At 46.2% G+C, this 18,610-nt stretch overlaps 1 protein-coding gene across 2 annotated transcripts in view; it reads left to right on the top strand.

Moving 5' to 3' along the window:
* The window catches only part of LOXL2 (lysyl oxidase like 2), an 87,718-nt gene that overhangs the window by 1,347 nt on the left and 67,761 nt on the right, over window positions 1-18,610 (top strand). The gene's annotated exons all lie outside the window — the stretch shown is intronic.

Here is an 18,610-nt window from a genome sequence, read left to right as displayed (position 1 = left end):
GGGGGGGGGGGGGCACTGAACTACTCAGGATGCTTGGAAACCTCAGGTCCAGGTGAGAACGATGTGCATGAAAGTCAGAAACATGCCCCAAATTAATTTTGCCCCCTAAAATCTTTGACCTGCGGAGTTCTTAAAAGCAGTCCAATCGTTTCTTTTTGAAGAGAAGGAAAAGCACTGAAGCTCAAGGCCCCTGAGTTGGTCAGTGTGGGGCCTCGAAACCCCTTCCCTTACTCCAGCTCCTCCCTTATGCCACCGCGAGCCTGTCTGTCCAGGAACCCCCAAAGCCCATTTGTCACCCTTGCTGGAATTATTTAGTTATTTATGGTGTATTCTGTACTTAAAATGGTCAGGGATGGGGCTTAAGAGGAAGGCAAAGTGTTCATTTCCCTGGTCAGTGCCCAGATGAGTGAGTGACTCACTGGACCCTGCCTCAGCTAAATCATTCACTCGTCTCCCTCTTCCTTTTGTCCTGTTCTCCTTCATGGTCCCTAGTATCTGCCTTGGGAAGGACCATCAAACCCATGGCAAAGTGTATGCCCCATGGGCCCCTGGAGCTCTTAGGGGCCCAAGAAGACCCAGTCTCAGTGGTGTGTGTATGCATGAATCTGTTGGTCTCCCTGTGACTTTGTGTTAAAAAGTTACTTGGTCTAAGTGAATATGAAACTTAGGTCTTAGGACCTTAGGAAAATTCTGCAAAGAGGCTTCTGTGTGTCTCCTTTCCAGCTGGGTTCCTGGCCTGGCTTCTCCTGGCCTTTTGCCACGTCCTTGTCATCTGACCTCTGGATGACCAGTGTGGAAGGGTCTTTCTTGTGAGGGAAACAGATTTTCTGTGCTCTGGGGATGGCCATCGGTGAAGCTTTGTGATGTCCACCCAGGTTCTGCAGTGTGTATTTAAAAATTATTTTATATTCTGAAAAATTTCAAATATGCACGGAAGTAGAGAGAAGGCCCCCATATCTTCTCACCCAGCTTCAGATTATCAATATTTTGCCACACTTGCTTGTAACTATCCCTCTGCTCTCTCTTCTTTCATTGAAGTATTTTAAAGCAAATGCCAGATTTCAGATTTGATAATCATTCCATCCCTGTGTATTTCAGTGTGATCTTGAAAAATATTAAATAACCGTGATGCCATTATTACACCTAAGAAAATTAACAATGATTCTTTACTATCATCTAATACCCAACCCATATGCAAAAATTTCCCAGTTTTCCCCCAAATGCCTTTGTAAAGGTGATCTGAGTTCTGTTGGTTTTTATAATCTATGTTTATATCATATGTTATTCCTTTCAAACTATGTTTCTATCCACTGTGTCATTCGGTCATTATGACGCCCCACTAAAGAGTGAGATGAGTCTTGAATTCATTTTACGCCTGAGTAAACTGGCAAAGAGATAAGCTGTCCAGGTGGCATAGCCGGCGATTGGCGGAGCCAGGACCCGACCCAGCCTCCTCCTTCCTGGGCGGCGGTGGTTCTATTTCTCAGTGCCGCTCCTGGACTATCAGCTGTTCTCCAAAGCGTTCATCTTGGCTCTCGCTTCATCCTGAGCTGATCACTTCCTAAACACCTGCTGTCAGAAATCCCTGTGTAAATATTGAGTAATTGGCCATTTGGCACTTGAGGCAAATCAGCCGCAAAGTCAGGAAGCCTGGGTTTATTTCCCAGCTTGTTATGAAATTGTAGGAAAACAATGTCCCTCTTGAGGACTCGAGGTGGCCCTCTCTGAACTAGGAAGCATTCCCCCCTTCCCCCCCCCGCCATTCTCGGGCTCCTGGATCTGGGAGTGGGACAAGTGAAAAGACTATAGCTGTAATTCCTGGACAAGACCAAGGCCCCAAAAAGAAATCTCATTGAGAACAGTTGCCCCTCCTGGAGTGCTGCCTGAGTATTCTGGCAGCTGGAATCTTTTGTCGGGAGATTCCTAACTCCGATGACGGAGAAGAGGCTTCCCTCTGAAGTCCTTCATTCACGGACAACTTTGTTTATTCTGCCGCTGTCCGCTGGGGATACAGAACACCAGAATTTTGTACTTTTAGCCTTTTCATTACTTGTGTTTATTTGCTTTGAAGTCGGGTGATAGATCCTTTTTACATCTTACTAGTAAGGCTCATGAATTGGAATTCTTCCTTGGCTGGCCATGTGGGAAAATGGAATCTCTTATGTCGTCACCCCTAGATTTTCCGCTTGTATGTTCATTGCCCTGAAATAGACATTGGATGAGCAGATCTTCCGTAAAACAGCCAGTCAGGGACAGTGAAACTGGCTGCTTCAATCCCATTATTCAACTGTAGGGACCCATCGGGGCACTGCATTGACCTGGAGTCACACTGTCTTCTGGGAACCACCAGTTCTCTTCCCCTTCACTGATAGGCGGGCTCCGTGGGGATATAGTTTCTCGGTGATTGCATGTCCGTGGTGGCAAGTTGCTTCCTTCCTTTGACAGCTTCGGGAGCATTGGGAGGTATAGTTCCCTGCTCCCAGGGCTGCCTGGATTCGGAACAACTTGTGATGACGACTGTTTTATTTCCCTCTGGGGAAGGGTCTTGGCCATCCGTCGCATGGCCATGTCACACGGACTCAGCTGCGCTACGGACCCTGGCAGGGTCTTGAGGCCTCAGATGAAGTGGCCGCAACCTGCCCTGCTCCAGGCCCACAGAACCAGCGGGACTAGCAAGCGTGGGCCAGAGAAGGAAGGGCCAAGCAGATTCTGCAGACGAGCATCCGCAGGACGCGCTGGGTCGCTTCTGTCCCGCAGCCATGTCCAGTCTGAAGTGAGTTCAGACCTTCTTGTGTTAGCGATTCTAGCAGTGCTCCTGCTGTTGGGCATGGCGCATGCCTGGCGGGGAACACAAGTTGGCCAGGTGTGCGGGCTAGTCGTCCCCCTCGCCACCTGTGTCTGAGAAGCCTTCAGGCACCAGGACCATCCTTTCAAGGGGGATAAAGCATGAGGGTGACAGTTTAGATAAGATTTCCGTCCAGATTTCAGAAAAATCTTTTCGCACTTCTCTTGGCAGAAACAGCATACCCAGGCAAGTTTCGTGTGGCAAGGATGGGTGTAGAGTGAGAGTGGGCTCAGCAGAGAGTGAGGATGTAATTAGGGTCACGGTTAATTTCTTCTTGCCCAAGGCTTTTGATCCCTTTGTTTGGAGTATTTTTAACTTGGTGTTATAATATCATGGGTGAATGATGACACATTTTTTTTGTTTTTTTCATTGTCAGACTCTCTGTTACATAAGCAGACACAGCTAGTCCCATGGAGGTTTTGTGCAAACTACCATATGTCCTCCTTGATGCATCCCCAACACGATGCTTGTGTGGAAAACCATGCTGCTTGCCTATAAAGCAGACGACTTATGAGAACAGAATTTAACGTAGATGACTTGTGAACAACTTACTTTGCTCAGTTTCTTCACAGTGTCCTTGAACTTGGATCCATGAACTCCCCCGCCCCCACCCCAGCCTTGTCTTGGGGCACCACTGCAGCAATGAGATAGATATCTTTCCAGAGTGCCAGCACGACCCAAAGATCTAGTAAGATCTTTTCTTACATTTCTAATTCAAATACCAATATCCTTTCCTAAATATCTTTCTAAATCAAATACAAATATAAAATGGAGTACATTTTTAAAGTCAACTCCTCCCCCTCCCCGGGAATAGCATATATAGGTAAAATGGCACCAATCCTAAGCATACATATGTGTAAACTTTTGTTTTTATTGTGGTAAAATAGACATAACGTAAAACTCACCATTTTAACTATTTTTAAGTGTACAATTCAGTGGCATTAAGTACATTCGACTTTTTCATCTTCCCAAACTGAAACTCTGTTCCTATTAAACACTAACTCCCTATTCCCGCACCTCCCAGACCCTGAAAACCATCATTCTACTTTCTGTGTTTCTAAATTTGACGACTCTAGGTACCTTGTATAAGTGGAATCATATGGTACTTGGTCTTTTGGTGACTGGCTTATTTCACCAAACATATGTATCCTCAAGATTCATCCACATTGTAGCATGTGTCAGAATTACCTTCTTAAGGGAATAATATTCCATTGTATGGATAGACCACATTTTGTTTATTCATTCATCCCTCAACGGACACTTGAGTTGCTTCCACTTTTGGTTATTGGGAATAATGCTGCTATGAACATGGGTGTACAAATACTTGTTCTGGATGAATTTTTACAAAATGAACATACCCTTATTAACTACCACCTAGATCAAGAGTTGAAGGTTACCCAGAGTGCAGGGATTTACAGGGAGGCAGGAGATGTCAATTACATGTCAATTACATGTCCGGCATTCCCTTCCTTCAACTACACCTCAGGGGCTGGGGATTCGTTGCTCATTTTCTCTACCATGAGGCAGTTTGGAAGAGATGTTTGAAAAACACAGTTTATAATTTAAAAGGCCTGAAGATGGGTTTTGAGATTTAAGCAACTTCTTTCCTTAGGGGAAGATAGTACCGCATATTTGGGGTTTGCAGTTGCAGCTGTGTTAACACATGACCATTAAGGATAGTCCGCCCAGGCTTTCCCTGGAAGAAGGAGGCTCACACCCACCTGGAGAACTGCCCTTTTATCAGCTGCCACTGGAGCCTGAGTTTTAAGCCTGGAGGGAAAATCATGTGGCCATGTCCTGCCTTCCTTTCTTCCTTTCCTTCCTTCCTCCTTCCCTGCTGACCCAGTCCTCTCTCTCTTAACTAAATTGGTTTATTAGTGGCCTTCTATGTACCAGACACTCTGCCAGCCACCGTAGGAGACACCACGATGAATAAGGCATGATATTTGACGTGTGTATTTAAAATGAAATCGTCCGTCAAGAATAATACTCTGATGGCTGGCAGCCAACCCCTCGGTGCCCACCTAGTGCCAACAGCAGCCTCAGAGCACAGCCAAAGAATTTGTGGAGTTTGGGCTTGTTGCAACACATGAAAAGAGGAAGACTATCCATCTGGTTACCTAGAATTCCTCTAGCATGCCCATAACCAAAGGGTAAGAATAATTTTTTAAAAGACTTTTAAGCTGGGGGTACCTGACTGGCTCAGTTAGTAGAGCATTGACTCTTGATAGCCGGGTCATGAGTTCGAGTCCCACGGTGGGTGTAGAGATTACTTAAAAAAATAAATAAAATACTTTTAAGCTGCCTTGAATTCAGGTGCTCTGTTTGAGAGCATTCTACTAAAAATGATGTTTAGAGACTATTTTAATGATGAAAAAAAACCCCTAAAATTTACACATTGGTCTCTAATCCTTTTCAGAAAATCAGGCACTGTTGATTTTTCTTGAATTGATACTCTCCAGGTGTTTTTCCTTCCCCACAAAGCCGTGCCCGTCCCTCCAGCCCCCAACCAACCCCCTATGCCATCAGTTACACCATCATAACATTACCCAGCATCAGGAGAGTTGCTGGTCTCCTCATTGGCCTCCTTTCCCTTGGTCTTAACCCATATGAAACCATCTTTCATGCAATAACCCCAGTGACCTTTCAAGGACAGGGGGTGGTAACCTTTTTCTCCAGGGATGGACAGCAAATATTTTAGACTTTACAGTCCATTTGTGCTGTGTTGCTTGTTGGTCAAGCCTGCTATTTTAGTGGGAGAACAGCCACAGATAACAAGTAAAGAAATCATTATGGCTGTGTTCCAATAACATTTTATTTCCAAAAACTGTATTTATAGATTTGGCCCATGGGCTGCAGTTTGCTGACTAGTGCTCTAGGTCACAGATCTGCCCCCCATCGCCCTCCCGCTTGCCGTTCATTGGCTCCTTATTCCCGAAAGGAAAATTCGGCATTTCTTAGCATGATGTTCAAGTTCCGTCTTGGCTGGCCCTCTGCTTGCTTCTCTACCCCCACCTCTTGCACTTCTCACCACACCCAGCGCTTCTACTTTTCATCTGGTAATTGGAACCGCACACGGCTCCCCAAAATACCCTGCGTGATTTCAGACCTGCTGCCTGGAATGATCTCCCCACCCCCAGTCTTGTCAAACTCAAACTTTCCTCCAGAACCTGCGCAGTGTCAGCTGTCTGAGCCTTTCCTGCTCCTCATCCCCACCCGTGAGCAGCGCCTCCCTGTTTCGTTTCTGTGCCTTTTCCTGCACAATTATTGCCTCTCAAAGTATAGTGTGAACTCCTTGAGGGCAGAACCCACGTCAGATACATCTTTGAATTCCCAACACCTAACAGCATTTGTCATGCAGCAGATGCTTCATAAATACATACTACTAACATGAAATGTCATTTAAGTTGATTTTTTTTAACAGCATAATTGAGATGTAATTCACAGACCCTACACTTCCCCCATTTAAAGTGTTCAGGTCAGTGGATGTTAGTGTTTTCACAGATATGTGCACCCATCGCCACAGTCAATTTTAGAGCATCTCATTGCCAGAAAGAGGTATCTGTGCCCTTCCCCTATCCCCTGCTTCTCCTCCCACTCCCCTCCCTCACTCCCCTCCCCCGCTCCCCACCTCTACTCCTGCTAGTCTACTTTCTGCCTGTATGTGCCAATTCTGGATATTTCATATAAATGGAATCATATATATAGCTTCTTTTACTTCACATAATGTTTTCAAGCCTTATTTCTGTTGTGGCATGTGTTCATACTTAATACCTTTTTATGGCCAAATAATGGACCATTCATTGTATGGATAGACCCTGTTTTGTTTATCCATTCACTATTTTTTTTTAAAGATTTTTATTTATTTATTTGACAGAGAGACACAGCGAGAGAGGGAACACAAGCAGGGGGAGTAGAAGAGGGAGAAGCAGGCTTCCTGCAGAGCAGGGAGCCCAATGCGGGGCTCGATCCCAGGACCCTGGGATCATGACCTGAGCCAAAGGCAGACACTTAATAACTGAGCCACCCAGGCGCCCCTGTCCATTCACTATTGATGGACGGTGGTTGTTTCCACCTTTTGGCTATTACGAATAGTGCTGCTATGAACATTTGTATACAAGTTTTTGTTTGAACATCTGTTTCCAATTCTCTTGGCTATATAAATAGGAGTGGAATTGCTGGGTCATGTGGCAATTCTGTGTTTATCTTTTTGAGGAATTGCCAAACTGTTTTCCAAAACGGCTGCACCATTTTACATTCCCACGAGCAAAGTATGGAGGTTCCAATTTCTCCACATCTTCACCAACACCTACTTTTTCCCCCACTTAAAAAAAATCCTAGCCATCCTAGTGTGTGCAAAGTGGTATTTCATTAAAGTTTTGATTTGTGTTTTCCCTGGTGACTAATGATGTTGAACATCTTTTCAGGTGTCATTGAGCATTTGCATATCTTCTTTAGGGAAATGTCTGTTCAAGTCCTGTGCCCATTTTTAAATTGGGCTGCTTATCTTATTCTTATTGCATTATAGGAGTTTTTATATGTTCTGGATACTATAGCCCTTTCAGAAATATGATTTACAAATATTTTCTCCCATTTTGTGCATCATCTTTTCACCTTCTTGATAGTGTCTCTTTGTTTTTCAGTTCATATCACATTTACTCAGCATTTATTCTATAATGGACCCAGGAGATCGAGATTATGTGCTCTCCAGAGGGTTCACAGTCTTGAAAGGGAGACAGACACGCAAACAGTACAACAAATACTTGATCAATATGCCTTTTTCTACCGCTACTACTGCTGCCCTGGTTCATGAAACATCTTAGTAGTGCCTTTTGATGCACAGAAGTTTTAAATTTTGATGAAGTACAATATATACGTTTTTAATTTGTTGCCTGTGCTTTTGGTGTCATATTTAAGAAACCATTGCCAAATCCAAAGTCATGAAGATTTACCCCTATGTTTTCTTCTACTAGGTTTATAGTTCAGCTTTTATATATAGGTGTTTGATCCATTTTGAATTAATTTTTGTAAATAGTGTGAAGGAGGAGTCCAACTTCTTTCTCTCTTATTTTTAAAGATTTTATTTTTTATTTGACCGGGGGGAGGGGAGAGAAAGAGAGGGAGAGAGAGAGACAGAGAGCAAGCACAAGCAGGGGGAGCAGCAGAGGGAGAAGCAGGCTCCCCGCTGAGCAGGGAACCCGATGCGGGGCTTGATCCCAGGACCCTGGGATCATGACCTGAACCGAAGGCAGATGCTTAATGGACTCAGCTGCCCAGGCACCCCATCTCTCTCTCTTTTTTAAAAGATTTTATTTATTTGTCAGAGAGAGAGAGAGCACAAGCAGGGGGAGCGGCAGGCAGAGGGAGAAGCAGGCTCCCGCTGAGTAAGGAGCCCGATGCGGGACTCAATCCCAGGACCCTGGGATGTAGGACTCGATCCCAGGGCCCTGGGATCATGACCTGAGCCGAAGGCAGATGCTTAACCGACTAAGCCACCCAGGTGCCCCCCCAACTTCTTTCTCTTCCATGTGGCTATCCAGTTATTCCAGCACCATTCGTTTTACAGACTATTCCCCATTGAATGTTCTTGGTACCCTTGTCCAAATGAATTAATCATAAATATATGAGTTTATTACTAGACTCTCAGTTCTATTCCATTGATCTATAGGTCTGTCTTGTGCCAGTACCACACTGTCTTGATCACTGTTGCTTTGTATTACCTTTTGAAATTGGGAAGTATGAGACTTCCCACTTTGTTCTTTCTCAGAATTGTCTCGGCTATTCTGGATCCCTTAAAATTCCACATAAATTTTAGAATCAGCTTTTAAATTTCCATGAAAAGGACATTTGGGATACTAATAGGGATTTTGATGAATCTGTAGATCAATTTGTATTCTCATCTTAATGACAGACATTAAGTTTTCCAATCCATGAACATGGGATGTTTTTCCATTTATTTAGATCTTTAATTTCTTTCAACAATGTTTTGTAGTTTTCTGAGGATAAATTTTGCATGCCTTTGGTTAAATTTATTTCTAAATATTTTAGTCTTTTTGATGCTATTGTAAATGGAATTAGTTTTGTAATTTCATTTTTGTATTGTTCTTTGAAAGTGAATAGAAACAGTTAACTTGTGCATATTGATCTTGTGTCCTGTAACCTTGTTGAACTCAGTTCTAATAGCCTTTTAGTAGGTTCCTTAAGATTTTTTTTTTATATATACACATGTGGATAGATTCCTAAACAAAGAGTAATAGTTGTTCAGGAGGTGGATATGTGGTGTTCTAGAACAGGGAACAGCAAGTGGCAGGAAAGTGTGGAAGCAGGTGTCTTCTGGGAACCACATGCCCTCAGTCAGTGTGGCGAGAGCTCAGGGTATGGGTGCGTGCCATGCCAGAGAGAGTGGGGGCATCCTGTAGCCACCAGTGGGAGCCATGCCATGCTTGGAAATGCAGTGAAAATATTAGAATCATTCCCAGAAGGAGGCCCAGAAAAGACTTGTGATCAGCACGATGGACAGTGATCAGGTCCAAAGGTAGCTGAGGAAGTCTGCCTTCCTCGGTAAGGGCAAGAACTGGTAGGTGGGTGTGTATATGCCACGACTCTGCAGATGCCATTACGTCCAGGAATGATGATCAGTGACACAGTCCCAGCTGGCCTTGTGCAGCTGAGCCCGGCCAGCTTTGGTGATGTGGCGGTCGGGGCCTGTGGCTATTACTCACTGGGCTTCTGGAAGGGAGCCAGGGCTTCTGTGGACAGCAGAGTCCTGGATCACAGGCTCTTAACAAACTTGAGAACAGCACTCCTGCCCGCTCCTCTGTGTAGCCAGACCTTTCCAGACAAGCCGAAGATGCGGCTGCGGTCTGTGTGCTGGCTGCACCGTCCTTGCTGGCCCCGCAGGGTCTGATTCTCACCTGACGGGCTCAGGCCTGAACAGTTGATCCTTGAAGGCTGAGGTGGTATCACTTGAATGAGAGCTTGGCCTGGAAGCTAGGGGGGACCACAGAAAGTGGACAAAGCCAAGAGTGAGTCCTGCTGGGACTCACCCTACCTGAGGCATGAGGGAAGCTAAGTAGGAGGTGCCTGCCTGGCCACTTTTGAGGGGCCATCTCTTCGAGAAACTGGTTTGTATATTCCCTCCAGCCCAGTATACTGTTACGGGCCCTGCCGAGTCCCGCCCTACCTGTCTGGGCCTGGACCAACCCTCCAGGAATTTGCATGCACTGGGTCCCATCCCCCACGACACTTCCTGCCCTAAATACGCAACGTGTTTGCAGTGATTGGATTGCTGACCAAGTCTGCACACCATTCTGGCTCTGGCTTTGGTTCTCCTCCCCTTCGAAAGGGTGCAGAAACTCAGACCAGTTTGGCTACTGATCCTTAGCTCTGGGAAACAGTGTGTGTGTAGATGGGGGGAGGTGGGAGAATGGTTAAAACCTGTTATCCAAGTGGTGTGTTAAGAGTGGTTAATGGGTCGGGCGCCTGGGTGGCTCAGTTGATTAAGCAGCTGCCTTCGGCTCAGGTCATGATCCTGGAGTCCCGGGATCGAGTCCCGCATCGGGCTCCCTGCTCAGCTGGGGGGTCTGCTTCTCCCTCTGACCCTCTGCCCTCTCGTGCTGTCTCTCATTCTCTCTCAAATAAATAAATAAATAAAATCTTTAAAAAAAAAAAAAAAGTGGTTGATGGATGAAGTGACACCCCTCCTGGGATTTTTTCCAGGTTCTTGCTGATTGTATATAATTGTACTAGTCACCACTCATCGAGCATTGCCATGAGCCAGTCACTGTCCTGGGCCCTCGATACCTCCTGTGTAGCTCACTAAGATGGTTTTAAGGCCCTTCTCTGTTTGCAGAAGCCAGATCAGGATCTGAGACCACTCTAGAGGCCAACACCCTGTTCTTTCCATTATTGTATGTTCTCTGGTAGTCTTCCTTTTTTTAGGGGCTAGGGATTGGTTAATTTGAACCCGAGGGGCCTCTTGGCCTCACACGGTTCCCGCTGCCATTTTAACAGAGCTGCCTTCAAGCGGCAGCACTGGGTTTGGATGTTCTCTGCCTCTCTCTATGGGCTCTGTGCTATAAAGATAAAACGCGTCTCTTGCAGACACTATATATATTTCTGATCCAGTCCGAGAGTCTCTACTAGGCACACTTTTTAAGAGTTGGAAATTGTACCTTCAGCCTCCCCAAGAAAGAGCCTGGTTAAAATGAGATTCCACCCAGAGCCAGAGGTGGACTGTGGGGAACCCCAGTTGATCACAACCAATTACGCCTGACAAAGGCCTCTTTCTGGAGGATGAAAAAAAAATTCAGCTTCATATGCTCCCCTTGTCACCATTTCCCTGTGCCCTGAACATTCCTGCTCCGGGGCCAGAAATAGACAGGATGGAGGTGGAATCTTTGGCCAGGGGCCAAATGGACCAGCCCTGGCCTAGCCTGGTATCAAAGTCTGCATTCTTGTCTGAGGTGGTTCAGAAAGGCCCCACCGTGCCCCAGCGCTTCCCTCATTCTCTGAGCACACCCCATTCACCAAAGGCAGCCTTCTTCCACAAAGGAATGTGTTCTGTGTGGGGCCAGAAGCAGCTCCAGGACCGCAGCTGGGGTCGCCTCCCGCGGTGCGCCCTAGGCCGAGAATGAGGACCATTCATCACTCCTGCTGATCCAGCAGGAATCCCTGGCGGTGAGGGTCTGAAGAAGGAGACAGCCCCCAGCCCACCCCTTGACCCCCTATCTGAATGCCGACATCTGGCAGCGGTGTTGAGCGGAGCATTCTGTCCGGGTGAAAGAATTCTGCTGAGTGCTTTGCTCCAGTGGTCAGCCAACACTAAGCAAGTGCCCTTTGCATCGTGGGCTGCTCGCTGCTCCTGGCTGGGGAGCGGTACCCTTGTTATGTGACGCTCCCCGTGTGGGGCAGGAAGGCCCCTTCCTGGGAGCTACAGAGTACAAGATGTGGAGCCAGGGCTGGGAGGAATGATTCATTCATTTCCCTGCCTACAAAGGGCCTAGAAACGACAGGGCCAGTCATGCAAAGCTGGAGTGAGGACTGCTCTCGGAGGGCCCCAGACAGTCCTGTTGGTGGGCAGGCGGAGGGGGTGCCGTTGAGAGGATCAGCTTGCATAAGAGCAGTGCTTTCTGCTAAATGGTGTTTACAGTGTGTCCCCCACCCCCATCGGTGCGTGCCTTTGTTACTGACTGGGAATCAGTTGGTCACAAGCGGCATTTTTTGACTGGGTGCCCCAAAGTGAGGCATCAGTGGTAAGAGGCCATGGCTCGTCATATTGTTTAAGGCTACACTGGGGAAGTCAATAGCCACTTGACTTTTCAGAAAATATTTTTAGGCAGGCAAGTTCTATAGCACAGAATACCCTTTTTTTTTTTTTTTTTTTCAGGTAGATGATGGAGTGATTCAGACAGGATTGCTTCTAGGGAAAGAAAAACATTTGAGTGGGTCCAAGGCTACTTGAGACTCAGATTTCTTTGGAATAGGCCTTTCATATTCTTTGCTAGGCAGAATGATTCAGCTGTGAAAATAGTAGCCTAAGAAAAGGACCTTGGAAATTCCAGTTTTACGTTTTCTCCTTTGTATTTTGGAGCCCTGCTTGGTTAAAGTTAAGTAAAAGATTTTCCAATATTTACCCATTATGAGAACAATGCCACTCTTGGAATCCTAGAAATCAGTGTTTCTAGAATGTACTGGAAAGTTCCTCAGGTGACATATGCTTTGAAGCTAAAGATGTCCTCAAAGAAGGATGTTTATCAGACCATTGAAGAAGCTCTGATCAGATGAGAAACTTGACAAGATCCAGGTTTAGAAACTCTTTTTCTCTCTCTGACCATGTCCCCGGCCCCAGCAAGATCAAGAAGCATTGGATGACTTAGACCCCACTTAAAAGTCTTATTTGCAGGGGTGCCTGGGTGGCTCAGTCGTTAAGCGTCTGCCTTCGGCTCAGGTCGTGATCCCGGGGTCCTGGGATCGAGCCCCGTGTCGGGCTCCCTGCTCCGCGGGAAGCCTGCTTCTCCCTCTCCCACTCCCCCTGCTTGTGTTCCCTCTCTGGCTGTCTCTCTCTGTCAAATAAATAAATAAAATCTTTAAAAATAAATAAATGAATGAATGAATGAATGAATGTCTTATTTGCAGACACTGCAGACTCCCTAGAGCCCACCTTCCCATTGACCTTCACACACGGTAGCACCTCCCTAGCTTATACAGCACGTGTAAAGACACGTATTGATTTAGGTAATTAAGCTTTTCTCCCATATCATATATTCTTTGGAGCAAATGTATATTTCTAGTTTTAAACTGCGTTGTTCCAAGAGCTGGATCCAGGAGGAACTACCTAAGCTCATCCCTGGGAGTTACCAGTTCCCCAAAATCTGAAGATCAAAATTAAATACAACCATTTCCATAATGCAGTTTAGCAACTTGCGGTTGGCATTTAAATCGCCCGACCCGAATCTAGCAGGCTGCACTTGTTTGAACCCAAACACTTTACCTGGTATTTTTGACCACCTACTGTGGATCAGGAACTTAAGAAATACGATCTTTGATTTTTATAACAATCCTGAAAAGTAGATGTTTCTTGTTTTCCCTCTAAAAAGTTGCTTTTAGGTACATATCGCTTCGGTTTTACAGATGAAATACAGAGACTTGGAAAATCTCAGTGTGCCTGAGGTCACAGAGCTGGGAAGTGGAAATGAGATTTGAAGCCTGTTTTGCATGCCTCTAACCTATTACTCCATGCTGCTTACTGAGAACAGAGAGGTGGGAGTGCATCCAACCCGTTCTTCATGGGGGAAGAACGTGCAGGCTGAGTGGGCCACTGTGGGCAGGGAGTGCTCAAGGCCCCTGAGGAAGGTGAGCTGAGTCTGGCTGATGTTTGTCAGGAATGCCTGGTACGTTCAATCCCAGTGATGTGAAGGAATTCTTTCCCTATCTCTCCCAGATACCCCCTGGGGGCATAGAGCCTCCTGTTAGCCAAGCTTGTATTAGTATCCATTGTGTGAAAGTTGTATCCTCCAGCGGATTGAATTAAAATAAGAATGTCCTCAACTGCTTAGCCGAGAGCCAAGTGAGAAAACATTAGGAGAGATAATTTACCACTTTCTGATAATCCACGGCCACAGCCAACTTTTTTCTGACACACACTGGCTCTCATTCATGTTAATCACATACTGCAGTCCATGGGCATCTTGCCTTGAACCCTCTGATGATGGCCCACTCCCGAGCTAAACTGTGTGAATAATTAAGACCATCTGCTACCGTAGTTCCTAGACTTCAGTCAGATGAGGTTTTAACAGAATACTCTCCAAGGTGAGCTTCCCCCTTGTGAACTTTCCTCAGCTTGCCTGGAGAGGGTTGCTGAAACCCTGTTGAGCTCGCTTTTTGGTATGTGTGCGCAAGCTGCAGAAATGTTCCACTGACCCAGCTGGCCTGTGTTCTGGGTGGAGGATGCTCCTGGAATATCCCTGTTGGGTGGTGATGCTTCCTCACTGGCATAGACCCTTATTGGGACCTGGGAGGTCTTCAAAGGTGAATGCTGAAAATAGATCTTCTTTGTTGCCAAAAACTCTCCCAGCTGTGGTAGCAGATACCACATTTGGTCAGATGTCTCCACCATTTTTTTTTTTAATGTCTTTAGCAGAATAAAATTTCTGACCAGGACTGATAGAGCAGGTGTGAGGAGGAGGAAAGTGTCTTCCATCAATCCAAATGTCATCAAATGTCCAGAAAGGTAGGGGCACCTGGTGGCTCAGTTGGCTAAGCGTCTGCCTTCGGCTCAGGTCATGATCCCAGGGTCCTGGGATCGAGCCCCGTATCAGGCTCCCTGCTCAGTGGTGAGTCTGCTTCTCCCTCTCCCTCTGCCTGCCCTCCCCCTGCTTGTGCTCTCTCTTTCTCTGTCAAATAAATAAAATCGTTAAAAAAAAAAAAGTCCAGAAAGGTAAAGGGAAAATTTACCATATTTGTTTATGATTAGGCACCAGAAAAGGTAAGAGACCCAGTGCTCTTCTGTTTGTTTTATTGAAATTATAATTCAGGCTTTCCTTTGCTTTTGTTTGTTATCATTTGGAGCCTGGTACGTTTATTAGTGAAGCTCAAATCCTTTAACCCAAAGCAGTCTTCTCAAGCAAATTGGTCCCTGGGCAAGGACGGGGATACCAGAGTATGCTTGTCTCAGCCACAGGGATAAGAACGATTAGTGAATAAACATATCAGCTCTGGTATCTGGCTGCCTGGATGCAAATCCCAGCTTGATCACCTTTTAGCTATGTGACCTTAGGAAAACCACGTAGCCTTTCTGTCCCTCCGTTTTTCCTGGGGGCAGTAGGGATGCTGATAACACTCTCTCAGAGGGTTTCCTGGAGCTGTGCCATCCAGTAGGCACAAGTGGGATATTGTGGGGCCGCCGAGCACCTCAAATGTGCTCCACCGAATTGAGATGTGCTGTGAATGTACTCACCAGATTTCAAAGACTTAGTACAAGAAAAGAATGTGAAGTATCTCATTAATAATTTTATATTGAATACATACTGGAATGATAATATTTGTGATGTATTTGGGTTAAATAGAATATATCATTAACATTAATTTCACCTATTTCATTTTACTTTTTTTTAAGATTTTATGTATTTATTTGAGAGAGAGAATGAGAGAGTACGAGTGGGGTCAGGGGCAGGGGGAGAAGCAGGCTCTCCGTTGAGCGGGAGCCCGATATAGGGCTCAATCCCAGGACTCCAGGATCATGACCTGAGCTGAAGACAGACACTTAACCCACTGAGCCAACCAGGTGGCCCTCATTTTACTTTTTTAATGTGGCTACCAGAAAAATTTAAATCATATATGTGGCTCGCATTATGTTTCTATCGGGAAGCTCTGGTCTAGAGAATTAAATTGGTCCGTACCTGTAAGGCACTTTTCACATGGTAATTGATACAGAATGAGTGATCAATAAAAACAGAGTTTGTTTATTTTTTTAAAAAATCCAGCTTTTTCTGTAACAGAATCCCACCTTCAACACCAGCCCATGTAGTGTCCAGGTTTCTGTATAAAAGCAGAGATCATACTTTTAGAAGAAGGTGGGGATGAGGGCAAATGAATACGTAAAACAGGCAGAGAGTAAGAAAATTTTGTATGTCCCTGGGTGGGGGGACAAGTGTGGAATTACTCACCACAATCTTTGCACAGCAAAATGACCAGACCCCCAGAGGTGAAGCACATCTACCTCCCGGCACCTTCTAATATAATGTTCTGCTGAAAGATGGAGCCTGTTGAGCTGCCCCGTAAGCTTTCGTTCTGCCTTCCTTCCTGAGGCTGGCATCTATTTGGAAATGGCCTAGAGAGGGAATGGAATATGCTTGGCCTACCGGGCATGCTCAAAGCACGAGATGATGCCCAGCCCCCTCTAGCTTCCGGAGCACAGCTAAAGGTGTTGTTGGAGGTAAGCCGGGAAGGCAGAAGTAGCTGGAGCTGGCTGCTTCGAGGAGGTGGGTCTTGAGGAGTCACCGCTCCCTGTGGGACTGCCATGTGGACCCTGCAGACACAACTCTTCTCCCCTCTAAGTGTCAGCATGGCTCACTGCCTCAGACCTTCACCGGCCCTTAGGCTGTCAAGTCCAGCAGGTGGTTAGGGGCTCATCCTTTGAGGGCTAACAGGTGTGTCGGCACATTTCCGAGGAAATCAGCTGTGATGAGTCGGAATTGTGCCTTACTCTGTCTCTCCCAGATCCCACCTTATAGCCCATGACTCTCGTCTAGATACCAGCACTGATGATCTGGTCGGGTGAGATTTTAGGATCCCAGGGGATCTTCATCTTCCATAAATCATCCCAACGCCTGCCTCCCACCTTCACTACACAGTGAATTTCAGAGGTAAGCAGGTACCTATGGCAGCTGATCTGAAGGGCATGGGGAAGGTCCACCCACTCAGGAAAAACCCTGTTGGCCTTGCTTCTAACATTGTACAATATGTAAAACTCGACGATTGGAATTCATATCTAGGAGTTCCTCTTACAGTGTAAAAGTGCCCTGTCCTTAGAAGAGTAATTAACTTACTCTTTAAGGTGTTACATCCCTAAACACAATAATTTCATAAGGGAAGAATTTATCACCTTGCTTTCCAATGCAATTGATCAGAAGAAAAAGGCAATTTGGGTAGGGTGTGAAGATGTGAATAGGAATTTTACTTACTCAATAAATATGTACTGAGTACCCACAATCGGGGGTTCTGAGTTGGCAGGAAGGAAAGAAGAAAACTAATGTGAATGAGTCTATGCTGTGTGCTAGGAATTTTTACATTATTTTATTTAATACACACACACACACACACACACACACGCACACGGAAGGTTATTTCCATAATCCAAAGAGGAAATTCAGGCTCTAAAAGTAATTTGTTGGGGCACCTGGGTGGCTCAGTTGTTAAGCGTCTGCCTTCAGCTCAGGTCATGATCCCAGGGTCCTGGGACTGAGTCCTGCATTGGGCTCCCTGCTCAGCGGGAAGCCTGCTTCTCCCTCTCCCACTCCCCCTGCTTGTGTTCCTCTCTCGCTGTGTCTCTCTCATCAAATAAATAAATAAAATCTTAAAAAAAAAAAAAAGGTAAATTGTCCCCAAATCAATAGAGCTTGGAGGTGATGAAGGCAGGATTCAGACATTTGTGTTCTGATTCCAAGATGCCCAACAGACCTCTCCAGGGAACCAATGATGCCAATAGATACCAGAGGAAGGGTTGCCGAGAGGCAAGAGGACCCACACATTGCAAGATGAGGGAGCCAAAGGCCCCCTCCCATCCACTTGACTTCAATAGTGCTTTGACCTATGATCATAGAAGAGAGCTTGTTTTAAAACCACCATGGAGAGGCATATCAAGTATCAGATGGCCATCTGATCCGACCAGCGGATGTGGATAGAGAAGCTGTGGAACAGAGTAGATGCGCACACAGAGGGGTGGTGGAGCATGTGTCTGGGGTGGGCTCAGCAGCAGAGCATCAGAGCAGAGATCCAGGGAGGAAGCATTCCTGAGGTCTAGCAGCAGAATCAGGACCAGGGCTCAGAGAGGGAAGCATCAGCCCCTAGAAAGACTGACCAGAGCAAGGCAGGGAACACAGTTAAACCCATAACAATAGTCTCACCCAGGACGTTTAGGACCTCAGTGGATTCATAAAATCTGAGAACCAGAAAGTTCTTAAGATCATTTGTCCCGTGCCTAGGACAGCAAATGCCCAGCAGGCATGCTGCCACCCTCCTGCCCCACTCTGTGGCAGTCCTCACAAACCCATGCCAGCCCTCTAGCCTCTTAGGCCTTGATGCCACTCAGCTCCCTAGATAGCCACCACTAGCTGGGTGAATGTGACATGCAAGTCGACCTCTGCTTCCCTTCCCTGTGCTAGCGCACCCTCTTCCTGGCACAGATGAGGGATTGGGGGCTGGGGGTGGCAGGGACTCAGACTACAGAAGAGACTGAGAGCCCGAGCTCTTGTCATGGTCCCTGGCTGCATCTTGGGGTCCAGCAGGATGGTTCCAGGTCCTCTGCAACCTGACCTCAGCCAGGCACTTATAAGAAACAAAATGGGGACAGACAGGGACAGACAAAGGCATCCCAGTATAGGAGGCAGAATTGGAAGCCAAGATACCCAAGGTCAAGAAAGGCTCTGCCAGTTACTAACGATTGACCATGGGGCAATCCAGTAAACCCTTGGTCCTCATTTCTTTTATCTATAAAGTGAAATGAGATGGACTGGCTGACTTGATGGACTGGCTCTGAATTCCCCT

The sequence above is a fragment of the Phoca vitulina genome, unplaced genomic scaffold, assembly GCF_004348235.1.
Source record: "Phoca vitulina isolate PV1807 unplaced genomic scaffold, GSC_HSeal_1.0 scaffold53, whole genome shotgun sequence".
NCBI lineage: Eukaryota > Metazoa > Chordata > Mammalia > Carnivora > Phocidae > Phoca > Phoca vitulina.
The sequence above is the reverse complement of the archived record's forward strand: the minus strand, read 5'-3'. Positions and strand labels throughout refer to the sequence as shown.